Here is a 19,132-nt window from a genome sequence, read left to right on the forward strand (position 1 = left end):
ATGCTCCTAACTGCTGAGCCATCTCTCCATCCCTTGCAGGTTCTTTAATTTCATGCAGTAAACAATGTGATGTTAGTGATGTCAGAAACAGTTTACCTTCTAGATCTCCGAAAGGCACAACATCTTTATCGGTTAGACTTTTTCCTCTCCCTGCCACAGAGTTTGAGGGACCAGCTTGACCTCAGGCAAAGGGTCCCTGGAGGATATTTTGAGATGAGCATACTTGGCTTTGAGAAGGGGAATGCGCACACCTTTACTGGTAGGGTCAGCTTCTCAGCCTACACCACACATGACAGTTTGGCAATATACAGTGATATACGTTCTTGGGAATTAAGAACTTAAAAAATTGTAAGGGCTGGAAGTTAACTCAGCAGTTAAGAAAGCTTGCTACTCTCCCAGAGGCTCCAGTACCCACCTCAGACAGCTCACGACCCTCTGTAACCCAGCTCCAGGAGATCCAGTGACCTAGCCTGCACATAGACCTGCACTTAAACACACAGACCCACTCACAGACAGACACAAAGACATACACATAATTTAAAATGATTCTTAAACTTTATTTTTAAGGAATGAAAGTGTGAATCATTGGAAATGACAAGTCACAAAGCACCAACAAAATCAGACATCGCAAACCTTTAAAGAATGATATTTGCAGATAAACCATAAACTGCCTTAAAAGGGATTGTGCCTGTAGACTGACTCTCAGATCTCCATCCTTGGAGGGGCAGGAAAGGAGCTTGCAGGAGAGAGGAGAAGAGAGACTACAATCCAGATAACAAGATACTGAAGGACAATTAACGAGAGATCTGGTGCATTGTTCAAAGGCAGAAAGCTAAGCCCAGGAAGAGCTCTGGAAGCACGCAACCAGGATTGGAAGAGGAAATGGAAAGACTTCAGAGCTGGAAGTCAGCCAACTTAGACTAAAACAATAAGGCAACAGAACTGCAAGACGTATATTTGAACCCCTGAAGATCTGCATCAAATACAAATGATCTGGGTAGAATGTACTTCTTTATCTGCTTCCCTAATCTGACCCAAAGGGGACAGCTTTGCTATAGGTCTCTGCCTAAGGACACCCCTCACTTCAACAACCCCAAAATGTGACTTATAAGCACTAATTCTCTCTCTCTCTCTCTCTCTCTCTCTCTCTCTCTCTCTCTCTCTCTCTCTCTCACACACACACACACACGCGCGCGCACACACACACACACACACACACACACACACACACACACACACCATTCCTCACTTGGGAGCTTGGGAGTTCAGATCCTAGACCTATACATGAGGGAGTGGAGAAGACAGGACAGAGTTCAGAGCTCAAGAAGGATGTTTGTGGAGATGCCGGACCTTGGAATCCACCTGTCAGAGCTTCCAGCACGGCAGCTTCTGCACATATAGGATGAGTTTCAGTTTCTTTTCTCCTCCTTGTCACCCTTCTGGTTTCCCTTTCCCCAGTGTATAGGAGACAGAATATCCGTTCAGGACTGGTGTGTCCGAGAACTTTAATGAGTCAACATCAGATGCACAGAAGTGGATAGGACAGAGAACAGACTGGTAGGACTCTAGAGAAATGGAACACTGAAAGTAAGTGCAGTATACTATGTACTGGGAAATTGTAAGGTGAGATGTGTTTTCTTTTGTCTGGGAGGCACTGGAGAATACAAAAACAAAGTAAAGGAAGGCACAGGCTTCAACTCATTTCTGTGAAAAATGTCTGTCAGCAATTCTACACTGTGGACATTGGAAACACCAGCCTTCCTCCAGAAAGCACTTCCACTGAGAGAAAAGCGGATCTTCAGTTGTATCCTTGTTCCTGTTGTTAATTTCCTTTAGATGCCAGTTTTATCATCTCAGTGCAGTAGTCAATTCATATACCAAAAATAATATATACTATTACCAAATGCAGAACCACAGAACAACAATGATCTTGAAGTGATTGATTAGCATTTATTCTGCGGAAAGCCTCCTTGATTAAAAAGGATCCACCCGACAACACTACAGTCACAGCCCACAGATGTCAAAGGAGCACACTGGGTCTGTGATATTTCTGCCACAGCCTTTTTCGACACCTGTTGATCATTCAATCAGAGGAAACCTCGGAGCTGAAGATATGCCAACTCTGTGGAAATTCCTTCCCAAAATAGCAAGAGCTGAGCAAATTGCTGGGCAGGCAAGTCCTGGTGGGCGGGGCTCGGGGCTGTTTGCTGTTCAGCAACTGTCTTTCGGGATTGGCATTTTTGCACTCTCTAAATCCTCTGCTGGTCCAACAGCTGATGTCCTCCTTTGTCCTGCTCTTCCTTTCTGATTTCCTGGGGAGTGGCAGCCATGTCCTTCAACAGGCCAGTTCTTTGGAAGCAGCCACTGAAATGGTCACACAGCTGTCTGCAGTTGTCTGACAGTGACCTCTGCACTGGAGTTTGCTGTTCCCTCACTAAGCCTATGAGCTGTCAAAAAAGCAAACTTTGGGAGAAATAAAACACTGAGGTCTAGCTCTAAGTCAAATGATGTGCTAAAGCCATTTCTAAACATTTGCTGGGTTTGTCTTTCTCTTCCTATGAACAAAACTGGAGGTGGGGGGGGGGGGGTCGGGGGCTCAAAATCCTAGGGAAGTCTTCATATTTCAAAACAATGTTTTAAACTGTGTGCTTGAACTGTAACCGTGTAAAGATTCGTTATGCTTATGTTTCATATTCAAACCACAATTTGTGTGTTACCTTTTAAAATAAATAGCTCGAGAAAAATCACATTTTATGGTTACAAAATTTTATGAGTTTACTAAGCCATTCTGTAAAATACACAGTACTTTTGGGGGGGTGTTCTTATAAATTTTTAAATAAGGTCTCTTTTAATAAGAAATGTGTCCTCAGTAGGTCTAGGATAGAGTAGGTCAAAGGATATGACATTTCCAAGGTAGCCAAATGAAGGTAGATCTTCATATTGCAGACTGTGGTCCAGTGGTGACTGACCAATCAGCATCGGGAGCCGACTAAGAAGACAGGGAGCCTCGGTTAACTATTTATAGTCAACAAAGTGTATTTTTAATTCCCAAGGCAAAACATGCAAAATCACAAAAAAAATTTTTTTCTCTACTTAATATCCAAAGAACTTGAAGAATCCTGAGTTAGCTAACAGGTTATATACTATGAACAATGTTCTAATGACTGGCATGACTTAAGCTTATTGAGTGAATGGAATCTTTCCTTCATGTTTTTCCTAGTAAGGAATCAGACATGGATTTCAAAGATAAAAGTAGAAGGAAGGCGGGAGGGAGAATAGAAAGATTCCTGGAATCTTACTTCCCAGCAATAATAACTGGCAAAAAAATTTTTTTTATTGGATGGTAAATTAAAGTTATCTTTTCCATATCATTTTTTTTCTATTTTCGAAATACATCTTAAAATATTTCATATTGGGCTGGAGAGATAGCTCAGCAGTAAAGAGCACTGTCTGCTCTTCCAGAGGTCCTGAGTTCAATCCCCAGCAGCCACTTGGTGGCTCACAACCATTCATAATGCAATCCAATGCCCTCTTCTGGTACATGAAGACAGTGACAGTGTCCTCATGTACATTAAAAAAAAGTCTTGGTAAAAACATTTCATATTGATGAGGAAAACAGAGAGAGTGAAAAACAGTAGCAGTCAAGAGACCCTATGATGTCATACGAAGAACAACAAGGCATGAACACTGCAATCAAGTTCTCCATGCAGCGTGCTCCAGTTAATGCATAGTTTTGAAGATGAACCACTGTGGCAATACTCTAAACTAGGAGAAGAAAAGAAGCTGTAACCACAGATATGGAGTTGCTATTCACATTGTTGTTAATTGAGACCACAATTCTATATTGAATATATCCCTATGATTACATACTTCTTAATACATTCCACTCCATTTTCCCCATAGACCCAAGGAACATTTATTTTACTGAATAAAGTGAAATATATAGTTACCTTTTCAGATTTACTTTTATTGGGTATGTGTGTGTGTATGTGAGTGTGTGTGTGTGTGTGTGTGTGTGTGTGTGTACATGTATGCATGCATACCTGTGCATCCCTGTGGAGGCCAAAAGAAGACATTGGAACCCCTGAGGCCAGAGTTGCAGGCAGTTGTGAGCAACCTAATCTGAGTGCTAAGAACTTCTGAACTCAGGTCCTCTACGAGCATTCTCAACCGTGTGCCACCTTTCCAGACCCTACACAAAATCCTTAATCTGCAATAAAAGGGCGATCAGTGGAATTGTGCAAAGGCAAGAAAAAAATTGCTGCCACTTCAAGGGACCATTCCCACCCAAGCATTCTACATGTTGTTTTATCAGAATTCTCTGTTCACGTCTTCTTGTCCCACCAAAGGCATCTGTTGCTTCGGGCTTCTTCAGCTGTACCCTTCTCACAGTCTTCCTATATATTTGGCAATGGAAGATTGTCTGGATAAAATCTTGTATTGCTTTTCTGATTCCACAGAACGAAGTGCCTTTTGGATTGAAGTTCTATGGAATTTGTAGGTTTTTTTCCTTGTGAGAACTGGCTTGCCACTGAATCGATCCTTCCTGGGACATGTGGAGCATATCATCCCACTTCTTCTAGGCTTGCCTTCCCATCTGGTTTCCCCCATCTGTTAAGGCTTGCAACTGGGAGCTGAAGAAATGGCTCCATGGTAAAGAACACTTACTGCTCCTCCTCGGGGAGCCTGCGTTCAGTTCTCAGCATCTACACCAGAGGCTCACAACCACCTGTAACTCCAGCTTCAGGGGATCTGATCCCCTTTTCTGGCCTCTATAAGATCCTGCACACATGTACACATACTCATACACACAAATATACATACATAAGCATAAATAAGTATAAAATATTTTTGAAAAGATTTGTATTTGACAGTATTTGTTGGTGTTTCATATCTAAGTACTTTGTGATATCATAATTAAATGTGTATATATGTACCATGTACATGCATACATGCTCCTGTGCATATATACTTTAAAATTTGAGTTAGAATCATTTTTTTAACCTTCCAAAATTATATTTTAAATAAAAATGGATGTTAAATTTTGTTTAAAGACATGCTAATAACTTAAAGAAATAGCCATATGGCCTTTTCCTTTTGACTTATTAATATGCTGAATTAAATTCTTTACTTTTGCCTCATAAAACAACTATTACAACTTGGATAAATTTAACTTGTAATATATTTTAATACACAATTTCCTTCTACTTGTTAATAATTCTTTCAAATATTACCTAGTACTCTTCAAAACAATACTGTGTGCTTTTACTGTATTCAATTTGACATTATTCAGCAAATAATGATGTGATTGTAATATAATACATGATTTATTTCATTATTATAAAGGCATGTGCTTATTTTTCTTAAATTACATATGGTCTATTGAAACAAATGTTTTTGTTCAGCTCTGTGTGGAACTTTACACTTTCTCCCTGTAGGCAGATTTAGAAATGAGATTTATGGAACTAGAACTATAACTTTATGGTAGAGTGCAAGGTTCAAGTCCCAGCACTGTGGGGGCTTGAGCAGAAAATACCCAACGGTGCCCAATGCTCACATATAAATATAAAGTATAGAGTCTCATCTCACTTTTCACATACAATTTCAATTCTATTTTCATTACTTTGACCTTGGGTCATTTTATCTCTTATCATCTTGTGCATACACAGTCTGTCAGGTGCCCTGGAACCAGAAGAGCAGCCACAGGATCAGGCAGCACATGGACAGTGGGTTAAACAAGCCTCAGGAAACCAAGTCTATGGGCAGCATGTGAAGTCCACTGCTGTGCACAGATGAGCACACGCTCAGTGTGTGTCATACTTGATTCTGAAGAGTGTATCTCAGCCAGATACAGGGCAAAAGGAAGGTGTCTAAAGATGGGCCATGTTTGAAGGATTTGTTTCTGAGCAAAGTCTTCATGCCTCCATTTTCATTGTTTCTTGGTCAGATTCATCGGTTCCTACTTCCATTGCTGCCACACCATGCCAGTTTACTGATGGAGTTTCCTAAAATGGAGGAAGAAGAAAATATGAATTCACTAAACTAAACTAATTCACTAAAAGATTTAAGGGGGAAAGAAGACAAAATGAAAGAAAATATCATACATTTCCCCCATGGCCTCTCCATGGATATCGTCTGTACTTTGCATCTCTGCAACTAGAATCTGCTCTAAAGTCCCAGAGAGGCAGCCTCCTGCCAGCCCAGACATGGGAAGGAGCCTCCTAGCTGTGTAAAGCAGAGACAAGAAGGAGCACCTCATGCTCCAGAGGGATTTTCTTAGTCTGGACCTTAGGTCCTATCCCAGTCCTACCTGCAATAGTGAAGTTGTCGATTAAGATTATGCACAAGACAAAGTCGGACGGAAGCCTCCCACTGCTGAGTTCCTCTGGGATTCCAGGGTAAATCTCGTCTTTTCTATCAGCAGCCCCTCTGTAGGCATTTCAGTTTTATAACTTGGACTGGTCCTCATAACTACCACTTTCCACCATTTTATATGCACTCTCCATCATCTTCCCTCTCCATCTCCGGCCTTTCCAGTTTTGTTAGTCCTTTTGGGATAAAAGCATATTAGACAAATCCTTGTTTGTTTAATTCATGCTAAGGTCTGAATGCCCCTTCCAAGGTCCACATTGAGGCAGCAAAGCCCCTCAGGCTGAGAGGCTGAGGTGTTCTTTTCCTCCTGTGATCTGTAAAAGCAATCATTCCTTGTTGCGTTCTCTTGGCAGGCATGGTGACTGCTGTACACTTTCTATTGTCTTGAACTCTGATTTAAAATTTAAGTGCTTAGTTTTCTTTTAAAGGTGTTGAACTGTATTCCCAACGCAACGATATTAACGGTGTGGCTTAGGAGTGAAATTATGAGTTTTGACACCACAGGAAGGATTAAATACCCTTCTTTAAATTATCTTGCCTTCAACTTCGTGCCGTGGAATGGAAGTGTCCCCACAAGAGGATACAGAACTCAAGGTGACAGCTTAGAAACAGAGAAAGGACTTTCCCTGGACAAGGAACCCATGGACATCTTTTAGCCTAGAGAAATATGAGTCAACATCTGTTCTGTGTAAATTAGTTCATCTTTATCATTTTCTTACAACAGCAAAAGCAAACTAAGACAATCGGACTTAAGAGGCGGGTACCACTTTTGCTCTACAAAGAGTAAGCTGTAAAATGTGTAAGGGCAAGTTGGCCATGGAGACACTGTGCCAGGGATCAGAACGGAACAGGGAGCAACTCACAAACTTCACTATCAGGGACAGAGTTCTTTAGACCTGAAACCAGATCAAAGGTCATGAGATCCAAATCAAGTCTCGGTACTTCTGGAGTTTCCTGGGACCTTCCCTATGATTCTCTCCACGCCCTTAGATCTTACTCTAGAAGACAATCTTAGATCAGAAAAGTGCTTGGCTCCTCCTACCTCTATTTGTTATTAACAAGAGAACAATACAGATTAGGTCACAGTGAGCTGCTATAAAATAGTTAAGAAAAGGATTTGTGGTATATATATATACATACATATGTATATATATTTATTTACAGTTGAGACAACTTCATACTTGTATGAGACAATGTTCATTCACCATGTGCTCAGATTTTTCAGGAAATTATTCTTTAAGTGTTTTTAATGCCTCAGGCTCACACTCTGAACTATAAGACTCAGTCTCCATTTCTTGCACTATTCCATTATGCCTTGGACTATGTCTTTAATACACACTCTAGTCATAAGACCATTTTAAATTAACACGATGAAGTAAGAAATCAATTGGCATATCCACTCAATTTGGCAGGTGGCTTAATTTTTAAATAGCTACTGAGTTTACTATTTTGGAGAACCCACCACATGGCTAAAATTTAATCATCCCAGGGCTCTTCCTCCGAAGTTCTTTTTTTTTTTTTTAATTGGAAACCATAAACATACCTGTAAATACTAAAGGCCTGGGGAAAGGCTGACAAAGTCAGAGGGTATTATGTTTAAATGTCATGTCATTTTCAATTCATAACTATGTTTCCTTCTATACCAAGTGGCTTTCATTTCTAAGAACCCAGCCTCAGATCTGGGGCTGCTTCCCAACCCACTACTTGGAGTCCTGATTGTGGCACTCAGCTGAAACATGAGTTCAGTTACCAAATATAGCCGAGTAGAGTAAGAGAACAGATGAGAGTCTCAGGCCACAGTTGTCTCAATCCCACAGACCAAGCAGTCCTTAATGGACAGGCAAGGCAGACCTCCTCTCACCAGGAGAGAGAAGAAAAGCTCCTGGGAAATCCATCGCCCTTGCGAAGGCTTCAAACCAACCAAGCATTGAAAAGTTCTGTACACAGCTTAACACACTTACTGGTAAGACGACACTTTTAAGACTTTTAAACTTGGAAATATTTCAATAGCTTTGCCTGGCACTGTGATACTATTTGGAAAATGCTTGAGTTTCTTCCTTTCATGAGGATAAGAAATGTAATGTTAATTTTGTATTTTTCCCCCAAAACAGGTAACACATAAACTTTGCTGGATTTCTTTCTGCCCACACTGTCAGACAACTACCTTAGGTTTATAATCTTAGGTGTGCTAAATCATTCTGATCAACTCCAAAAGGGTTAAATAAGTTTGTGTTGGAGTCAAATTTGTCAAGAGGGTGTATGTGTTATATTTCATAGTAAATGAAACTGTAGCCATCTTGACTGTCATCCATGTTTAAGCTAAAAACTGATGGCTTAAAATAATAAACCTTGATCTAAAATAAATAAACATTAAGGTGTCAAAAAATAAACTTTAGGTTTTAAATATTTTGAGTTATTTATTATCTCTTGAAAGATTTGAAATTAACCAACAGGACATAAGTAAATTAGTTGGGCATAAAACCAGGTAATATAATTTTAATGGATACATGAATAAAACATTTTTGACTGTGGATATCTACAGTGCAGTCTGTCAAAGATCAATATCAAAACCCAGTCCTGTATTGTGCTGTTTTTAAGCTACTGAGGAAATTGTCTTGAATCCAACACATGATGTTGGTGAAGAATTATTTCAGTCTCATATTACTTTTTAGCATTTTCTAAAAATACTGATTAACTTCTAGTGTAAATACTACAGCCAAATACAAGGTCTATTACTTGGCAATAGAAAACCATTCAAAATCTGTTCCACTTCTCTGTCTATCAAAACCATGCCCTTTTTACACGATGAAGATACTATCCAACTTTTTTTCGCAAAGAAATTGAGTACTCTGCTCAAATATTCAGAACTTTGTAACTGCTAACTGAAGAGGAGGTCAGCGGTCCTATCTAGCCATAACCGGTTCTGTAACTACAGGATTGCACATTCCTGGTCCTGTTGCTCTGGCATTGGGTGTGGGCTGGGGTCCCTTTCTCTGGCTCTATGTCTGCTTTCTGACCAGTCTTCTTTGTTCTGCAGCTAAAAGTGGATATTTAAATTGCCACAGGTCACACTTCTTCTCACGAGAAGGAGTAAGGATCACTCTGGGAAGTTACCACCATTGTAACTTCTTGGCTTTGGCTTTGTTGGTTTTGTATTCTCATTTCTAAAGGTGCAAAGAGGAAATATTTGTGTGTGCAAAATAAGTTGGCCTAATTCTTTAACATAAAGTAACTGATAGTCATGCAAGGCCAGGACAAGAGTCCCCACTGCTTAAACAGGGTAGTCAGGGGCCTTTGAAGGACACTGTGATTCTGGAGTTCACCTATGAATCAAGTCCATGCAGAGTGAGTGGCCAGGGCCTGGTAAAATTCCAGCCAAGAAAACAAAAAATAATCAAAGCATTATGACAATAATTTGCAAGTGACACAGCATCATAGCAGAGACTATAGGAACATCTTGGGTAAACAATTTTACTACACACAGGAATAAAACCTTTTTGACTGGATATCTACAATGCAGTCTGTCAAATGTGATTTTTGAATGAAAGTGATAAATGAACAAATTACAAGTAAAAACTACAGTATTCCCAGTGGATTCAATATGAAGATGATAAAATGAAGAGGTTACCAGGAAAAAACCTTCAAGTCCTCCTCATTAAACACAGTCTATGGCTGTGTCATAACTGGATGAACTGTCAGCTTCCGTTTACAATTTAGATAAAATATCTTACTTTGACAGGGTGGATTGTGTATAAAATCACAGGGTGAATTTGAGATACCTTTTCACAATGGCAATTATCTGATGATCAAAAAGAAAAGAAGCTTGCACATTGTTAAACCATGACTTTATAACTAAAGTCATTTTGCATCAAACATAGGATTTTTGTGAATGTTTTCACATTTGGCTGTTGTTGCCCTACAGGGTTCTTTATAATGACCAGAAAAATTACTGAAATGAGGAAAGAGAAAACAGAGATTTAAAAAAAAAAAAGGAAGAAGGAAATAAGAAGCAAGAAATTAGTCTAAAATTAGCCATGATTCTAAAACAATAAACAAATAAGCAAACAAACTTCAAAGCCTCTGTTCTTAGCTTTGACCTTCATAGATAGGTTTTCTGAAAAACATCAGCAATATTGAATGGTTTAATCAAAAGCAATTAATCCTTTTTCTGTGACTATAAACAAACAAATGAGGGTGCTTAAATATCTAAGTCACTTACACTAGAAAATTTCCGCCTAAGCTTATGACTTGAATTTCCTATTTCCTATCTAAATCCCACCATAGAGCTGATTGGCTTACACTCTTCCAACACTTGACATTATTTATTCTTATGCATATGTGCATTTTCAGGGGACTATTGAACCATCTCTCCCTGTCTGAAACCTCCAAGGCACCAGAAGAGTGCTTCTTTCGCCCTAGTACACACGATTAAAGGATATAAGATTCCGTCTCCTTTCTAGCATCAGTTTTTCTTTCAGACTTCTAGCAGCTCTGTGGAATGTCTTGGCCATGGTGTTTCTTGACATATTCTACAGAAACCAATTATTCTCCTCTTTGCTAAACACTTCCAACGATTACCCATAGTACCAGCAGTGGGAAGAGAGAGCTCTGTAGTTACACACAAGCTTCGATGCTGAGTCTGCCAGCTCCGAATGCTACACATTGAGCCAAATATTTCGGCCTTTTTCTTTCAGTCTTGGATAATAGAAATACTAAAGTAGAAACATGATGTGTGCTCCATCAGGGTCCGATGATTTACTGTGAGAATGATTAACTCAGAGGCAGTCAGTCATAGGAAGCTTTGGTTTTACTCTGCTATTCTTATACTCTGCACTGGCTGTGTGTGTCAAGCTTGTCTTTCTTGCATTCTGTTAAGTTTAAGAAATAATTCTTAAGCTGAGTGTGGTGTCACATGCCTTTAGTCCCAGCACTCAGGAGGCAGAGGCAGGCAGATTTCTGTGAGGTCCAAGGCCAGCCTGCTCTACAGAGTGAGGCTAGGACAGCTAGGGCTGGTTATACTAAAAACTATGTCTCAAAAAAAAAAAAAACAGAAAAAAAAACAAGAAAAGAAAGAAGGGGGGAGAGATGGGGAGAGAGAGAGAGAAAGGGAAATAACTCTGGAAGGTTTCTCATAAGGTTTCATATGTGTGTGTGTGTGTGTGTGTGTATGTGTGTGTGTGTGTGTATATATATATATATATATATGCACATATATTTTACTCACAATATAGAGGATTCTCCTAAGTGTCATGAATGTAATTTTTCTGTGCATCAAAGTCAACAATTGTAAAAGTCACGGTTATTTATAACATATAGATGTGCCTATCTTTTTGCTGTTTTCATATTCATAAAGCATTGTGAAATATATATATATATATATATATATATATATATATATATATATATTACAATTTCAGGACCTCAAAAATAAATGCTTCCCCAAATACTAGGATAGCAATACTAAGATTTCATTTTTGTTTTACTTTTTTTTAACTTTTTATAGATTCCTCATGACTTTCACACCATTTACTCCAGTTCCACTCATCTCCCTACCACCTCATAGTCACCCTTTGCCCTTACAACTTCCTCTCCAAAATAAAAAACACGAACAATCAAAGCACAGAGCGCACCTCGTCCTGAAAGCTGTAGTTTGTCACAGTGTGTACCGAAGTTCACACACCTTCTCTTGTAAACGTTCACTGCGATGAGTCATTGGTCTGGTTTGAGATCTCCGGCTTCTGTGACAATATTGGATCCTCACAGGGCCTCCTCCCATTTATCCTTTCATTGCTCTGTGTCATGGAGATTCTGCAGCTTCAGATAGCACGACTGGCCCTTTCATGTGTCCCAGCCATCTGCAGATGATTAGATGGTAGAGTGGCCAACTCAAAGCTGTGGACCTGGGCCTGGGTGGTGGCTGAGCTGGTCAGCCTGCCAGCTCTTCCCTACCCAAACTACCAAGGTGAGCCCTCCAGACTGCTCTGACTAGGCCATCCAATGTGGCCATCAACAGGAGGCAGAGTCCTGATCTCATTCCCTCACCTCCAGATGCTGACTCACCAACACTCATGCTTCCAGGGCCAGCTCCACTGTGCTTCCCAGTCAAGGCATGAGGCCCTCTCCCAAGTGCTGTAGCCTTGGATGGGCTGGACCACCTCTCCTGCTCTCACACCCTCAAGGCTCACTCACTTGAGCCTTCTCCATCAGGGCCAGCTCCACTGTGTTGCCCAGGTGAGCTGCAAGGTCTGCTCTCCCAGGTGTCATAGCCAGTGAGGGGGCAGGGCTATCGTGCCCTCAGGGCCAGCTCTCCCAACTACCATAGGTGGTGAGGAGGAGGCCATCAGTCCCACATCTAAGCCACCTCAGCTACCACAGGCTAGATGAGTGTTAGGGCCAGTTCTACTTTTCCCCCAGGATTGGCTCACCCTGTCCTCCTTGACCAAGTCCAGCCCTACTGTGTTGGTTCTCCTGAGGGCTGCAGGTAAGGGACAGAGCCAGCTCTCCTGCTCTCATGACCTCAAGGCCAGCTCTCCCCAGTGGCAGTGCCAGTTTTCCTGAGCTCTCACCCGGGGGACCGGGTTACTTGCACCCACTATCAGGGTCAGTCTTGCTGTGCTCTCCTCTCCAGAAAAGGTACAGGGTCAACACTAAAGTGCTGTGGCTGGTGAGGGACGTGGCTATGCTAAGATTTCTTATGTTAGGATGTATGATACATATACAAAATCCAAAATCTTCAATATAAACACCATATGCTCTTCATTTTATACTATAATTTCACAGAATTCAGATGATATTAACTCAAGAAGAAACTGTGAGCCATAAAATTACACATATAAAGAACCGACTAATTGAGGGGTATAAACTTTACAAAATGAGTGAAATATGCACAGAAAGTTAAGAAAATGTGTGATCATAGGAGTTTACACTTGGAAGCAATATCTGTTTAGAATAAGCAAGAATTCTGATAGGTTGTGTGCTCATATCTGGAGGTAGTTGAGCGTCTTGGTTACCTCGCGGTATTGGCTGACCCTCCCAAACCTTTGCAATACCAAATGTTTACTTATGAGCAGGAAATTGACAACATGAACACATGTCAAAATGTACCTGCAAGAATTTGCCTGCAAAGCACTGTGGGAAAATATCAGCAGCTTCTGTTTCTCTGGTAGTTTAAGGGAGACGAAAGCCTGAGCCCAATCTCAGTGTGTGGCAGTCATCACCCATCTCTCCAACAATTGAGAGGCTTCCAATCAATCATGGTCTATGGACGTCATTAAAAAAAAAAATGCCCAAAAGTCAGCCAATCCAGGAAGGATAAGAAGGCATTTAAGTATAAGAAATACAGAACCTGGAAATTATTTCTTAGTTTACTACTCTTACCTCTTCTATTAAATGTTAGATTGTAGATGTGAAGAGCTCAGTGGTGGGGCACTTAGTATGAGTTCTGAGCCCTAATTCTTGGACACAACAATGAGCAAAAAGTCAAAGGAATGCTGAGATGTTACTCCTTCAGAAGGTTATGTCCTTAGGCTTCAGAAGAGAAGCATAACTCATAGTAGGTACCTTTTTAACCATGTCCATATTACATGTCTCAAAGAGTTAGCAAACTTTACACAATTCTGTTGAATATCCTTTATGGGAAATGTTTAGAACCAAAGATGTCTCAGATATTACATTTTTTCAACATTTGTATATACATAATGGGGCACATAGGAGATGGGAGTCCAGACTTATTAAGCAAAACTGTTTTATATATACTTTACATATGAGGCCTGAAAGTATATTCTCAATGGTATTATTAATAATCACTTTTAACAATTTTCATGCAGACAACAGGACTCGATGGTGGAGAATTTTCTACTTGTGATGTCATATCAGCCAGTACTTTAAAAAGCCTAGGATTTTAGACCATTTGGGGATTTCCGGTTTTGGGATATGGGGGCTCAGCATGTACTAGAATTGCTGGCAAACAGAATGGGTGATTATTTTGCTTCTGATTTTTTCCCAAGACACTTTCCTTGGCTGTTGATAAGAAATGTAAAAGTCAGAATCATTAGAGATAAGTGTTTAATATGCTATCTTTTTTTTTCCTTTTTTTCTTTTTTCTTTTTTTTGGAGCTGGGGACCGAACCCAGGGCCTTGCGCTTGTTAGGCAAGCGCTCTACCACTGAGCTAAATCCCCAACCCCTTAATATGCTATCTTTAACGTTTCTAAATGAGCGAGTGGTGTACCTCTTCCTCGCAAATACCCGCGGTTCTGTCACGAGCAAGTCCACTGGTGGCATAGTTGGATGTGTTTTAGTCTTTCCAACATGTGGGAATTTATGAAATAACAAATGTACAAGCCAAACCAATTTCTCTGGCTTTAACTGAGAAAGCACTCCTGATTCCACTTAGTATTGATGGTCAATAGCAAACACAGATACTTTGAGTTTTCATTTCTTAGTGTTTGTTGGTTTGTTTGGGGCTGGGGCTTATGTGTGCCATAAGATGAGTGTGGAGGTCTGCATAGAGCTTTCGAAAGTTGGTTCTCATCTTGTGAAGGCGGCTCTCATTTCTCCTTCTGCACTGCATACTCCAGGCAAGCTGGGCTACAAGCTTCCAGGTGATTCTCCAGTCACTGCCTTCCATCTTGCCATGGGAATGCTGGCATTGTAGTGTGCAGCCGTCCATCCAGCTTTCTATGTGATTTTCAGGGATCAAATACAAGTCACCAGGCTGCGCAGTTAGTATTTAACCTCTGAGTCACTTCGACAGCCGCGCTGATCCCCAATCTTAATTACTACAATAATTGTTGGATCATGCATCATACTATATATGTGAGTATTGTGTACGTGTATTCTGCCATGTATGTGGGACACAATGGCTCTTATAAGAGGCTGAAGAGGCTACCCTGTTCAGAGGAACTACACTGAAAGTCAGGGCAGGAAGTTGATACAGATGCAAGGGGGATACTCTATAGAACTGGATCAGAACCGCAGGCACAGAACTGCTAAGAGTGCAGAGCTGTCAAATGCGGGTCTCAATGACAAGTAACTTTAAATGTCAGTTTCAAGTGGCCCATGTGTGTCAGAGGTGAGAAAAACTATTTGACCCGGAACCTGGAACAGGGGCAGAGGTCTTTTTCAGTAACATTTTTTCAGTGATGTAATAAGTGAGACAGCTCATTATGAGTAACCAGGACATGGGTTAATGTTCCTGTCCTATCTTAGTCTTGTGCCTATCACGCCTCCTTCTTTTCCCTGAATCCATGTTTCCCATGGAACTATTGCCAGATGACATACAGACCCAGTCTCTGGGCTTCTTTTCTAACTAGCATCTCCTGTGATTGGTTGTAACAATCTATGACCATGAGCTTACTCTCAGCAACTTGGTCTCAGTGGTGTATTGCTTGCTCTTAGAAAGCTGCTTCTTCAGGGATGGGCATAATTTGATGACTTTGATGGCATATGTGTATGACACAGACCCCTGTATATGATCCATGCACTGCTTAAAGATGAATAGAATTGCCCAGTAGTGGTGGTGGACGTCTTTAATCCCAGCACTCAGGAGGAAGAGGCAGGCAGATCTCTGTGAGATAGGCCAGCTTGGTCTATAGAGTGAGTTCCAGGACAGCCAGGGCTACACAGAGAAATCCTGTCTCAAAACAAACAAACAAACGAAACAAAATCTGAACATTATTCTGTGATGCCTGACCACCACAGAGGCATAACCATGGGTGCATCTGGATTTACCTTAAAGAAGTTGGGAGAAAGGGGATGCTCTTGAAATATCAGACTACTCTTGTTGTTTCTTTCTGAACAATATATTAGGAACAACCCTGGGTTTTGATTGTCCCCATGTTCTGAGACTGCAACAACACAGTAGCTACAGGCCCTGCAAATTCTGGACCTGGGTGCCATCCAGTGGTGAGATCCGGAAGTAATTATAGACGCATAGAAAATAGGCAGTTGACTTAGAATTCTTAGACGGACACACATAGCAGGTTAGGAAGACAAAAGTAATACTTAACCTTGAGACAGTATTGCATGACAAGCATCTTGAGTGTTGAAAAGAAAATCATCCCCTCACTGGATAATCAGAATGAGGTCAGGAAGCTTGTAGAATGAGGTGTCAGGCAGGAGTCAATGTGGGGAAGGTCTTAGAGAGGTTTTTTTTTCTTTTTTTTTTTTGGGGGGGGTGCTCATTGGGCTCGAAGAAATAATCATTTCAGTATTCTAAAAAGAAACCAAAAGACACAGAAGAACTTTTTGTAAAAAATAAAGCAGTAATTCTTGAGCTTCAAGCTACACTCAGTAAAATTTAAAGTGCAAAAGAGGCATCCACAGGGGGCAGGCGGTGGGAACAGCAAACAGGAGGAAAAATACAGCAAGAGGAATGGCTGCTCAAACATTTCCGGTTGGCATAAAGGAAACTGTGAGGAGTGACCTGTGTGGCTTTGGGTACAGTGCAGACAAAGGGCAGGCAGTTGTGTGGGTTCAAGGCAGACTTGAGAATGCCAAGGAAAGGAAATAAAATAACAGAAAACTTCATGAACTGAAGAAAGGTATGGATATATAGAAGGTCAGGGGTCACAAGTCAAATGTAAGTCAATGAGATCTACACCATGATGGGTTATAATGAAAGCATTTTAACATGATTCTCAAGGGTGAAAGAAAGTGAGCACTCAAGGATGTGAGAGAGGGGGACAGGTAATTATGTAAGTGAAGCCCAATTTACCTGACAACCAATTTCCCAACAAAATCAAATAGTCTAGAACAGTACATCTCAACCTGTGGGTTGCAAACCCTTTGGGGTTGAAGGACCACATATCAGATATTTACATTACAATTCATAACAGTAGAAAAATTGGAATTCTGAGGTAACAGCAAAGAAAATAATTTTATGGTTGGAGGTCTTCACAACATGAGGAACCCCACTAAAGGGTCAACAGTTTAGGGAGATGGAAAACCGCTGTTCTGAAAGAAAGTAGCATGAGTTTGTTTTTTCACAGTACTAAAGAAAAATTATCAAGAAATAATTCAGTGTTCCAAAAACCTATGCTTCGGAAATGGCAGAGACACTCCCAGACAAAGAAAAGCTGAGAAAAAAATTGTATTTTCAACACACTTACAAAACAAACTTACAAAGACATACAAAAGGAAGAACTACAAACTGGAGGAAAGGCCATGATAATAGCTAAGAAGAGAGCATAGAAAATCGCCAATAGAGTAATTACACAAATTCAGAATATGCTAATATTTAAACAAGATGCATAAGACATCCCTAATATGTGAAAGGCAACAGAGAAAGGAAAAATGGGGACTGGAGAGATGGAACAGTCAACTAAAGTGCTTGTCTCAAAATTATAGCGCCGATCCCCAGGATCTGTGTGTAAAAGAGGAGGCCCCTGGCGTACTCCTGGAATCTCAATGGTGTTAGAGGCAGAGACTGGAAGCTTGGCTATGTGGTCACTTCCACACCAATGAAAGACTTGTCTCAAAGGGAAGGAAGCGCCCAATCTTCACATATGCACTGTGTTGGGAGCTGGAGGGTAGGAGCATCCATGAGTTTACCAACAAGTCCCAACTCACCTGGAGGAAAAAATGCAAAATGAAACACTAAAATTCAAATTGTGGGAGAAATGAAGTAACATCGTATAATCATCTTCTATTAGCTCTTTGTTTAGCCTCTTCTTCTTCGTTTCCTTTTGTATCTCAATCAGCTTGTTAAGTTGCTGTTGGTAAAAAGTAGATTTCTATGAACAAAATATTTTTGCCTGTATTTGAGGTGCTATGCTCCCATGCATGAACATGGGTGTGTGTGTGTGTGTGTGTGTGTGTGTGTGTGTGTGTGTTCTGAAGCTGACATGGACTGTCTTCCTCTCCCTATCTCTACTTTTATTGATTGAGATTGGGGTCTCTTAATTGAATCCAGAACTCATCGATCAGCTAATATAACAAACCAGCTTACTCCAGTTATCTCTGTTTCTTGGGTGCTGGCTTCGAGGTGCCAGCCACCACACCTGCCTCACTTGTACCTGGGTCCTGAGAACCTAAACTCCTGTCCTCAAATTTGCACAGCAAGCATTTTATTTGCTGAGTCTTCACCCAGTCCCAGAAAGATATCTTTGGTAACCCTTAGGGTACTGACAAAGTAGTCTACTCTCAAGAAACAATCCAAGAAATCAAACCACACTAACACAGTGACTAACGTGGGCACCAAGGAACACTATGAAAGAGGGAGAAAGAAACCCTGGAAACATTAGGAAACAGGTTTAGCCTGATAAAAACATTAATCAATATATGAATATATCAAATATGAACTGGTATCTATTAAATGGGCATTTTTGTTTTATTTTGTTTTTATTTTTTTCAAGATAGGGTGTGGGTCTCCCTAGAGATGGTAGCCAATTTGGTCCAAGAAGGCAATGAGAACAGAGACAGCCAGCAAGGGTGTTGGGAAGCCCTGTGAATACATACAGCAAATGACCACCCAGAGACCAGCTATCAGGGGGCAGATCAACTTTACATGGGGGGACTCAAGATTTATAAAGTGTTGGGGGCCTGAGGGTAGGAACATCAAAGATAGGCAAAGGTCCTTTGTTGAGTGCTTAGGGTACCAATATGCCTCATTAGCACAGGGAAGCATCTCAGGATACTCAAGTGCTAGCTGAACAGGTTTTATCAGGATAAAAGACATTGATCCTGTAATCAAATTGAGGCTACATGACATTCTTCAGGTAGAGGCATAGGTGTGTGTGAATTCTCCAGACAAGGTCAGA

The 19,132-nt window shown here is 40.7% G+C and overlaps 2 protein-coding genes across 3 annotated transcripts in view; both read left to right on the forward strand.

Annotated features, from left to right (window-relative positions):
- The window catches only part of Erich1 (glutamate-rich 1), a gene marked incomplete at its 5' end in the record, with an annotated part of 52,793,804 nt that overhangs the window by 3,171,663 nt on the left and 49,603,009 nt on the right, over nucleotides 1-19,132 (forward strand).
- The window catches only part of LOC134478835 (palladin-like), a 41,181-nt gene continuing 30,217 nt past the window's right edge, over nucleotides 8,169-19,132 (forward strand). For all 3 annotated transcript variants that reach the window (XM_087589424.1, XM_087589425.1, XM_087589423.1), the window contains exon 1: nucleotides 8,169-8,335. The gene's annotated coding sequence lies outside the window, so the exon portion shown is untranslated. The remainder of the gene's footprint in view (nucleotides 8,336-19,132) is intronic.

This window comes from Rattus norvegicus, chromosome 16, assembly GCF_021556685.1.
Source record: "Rattus norvegicus strain SHRSP/BbbUtx chromosome 16, alternate assembly SHRSP_T2T, whole genome shotgun sequence".
Classification (NCBI taxonomy): Eukaryota; Metazoa; Chordata; class Mammalia; order Rodentia; family Muridae; genus Rattus; species Rattus norvegicus.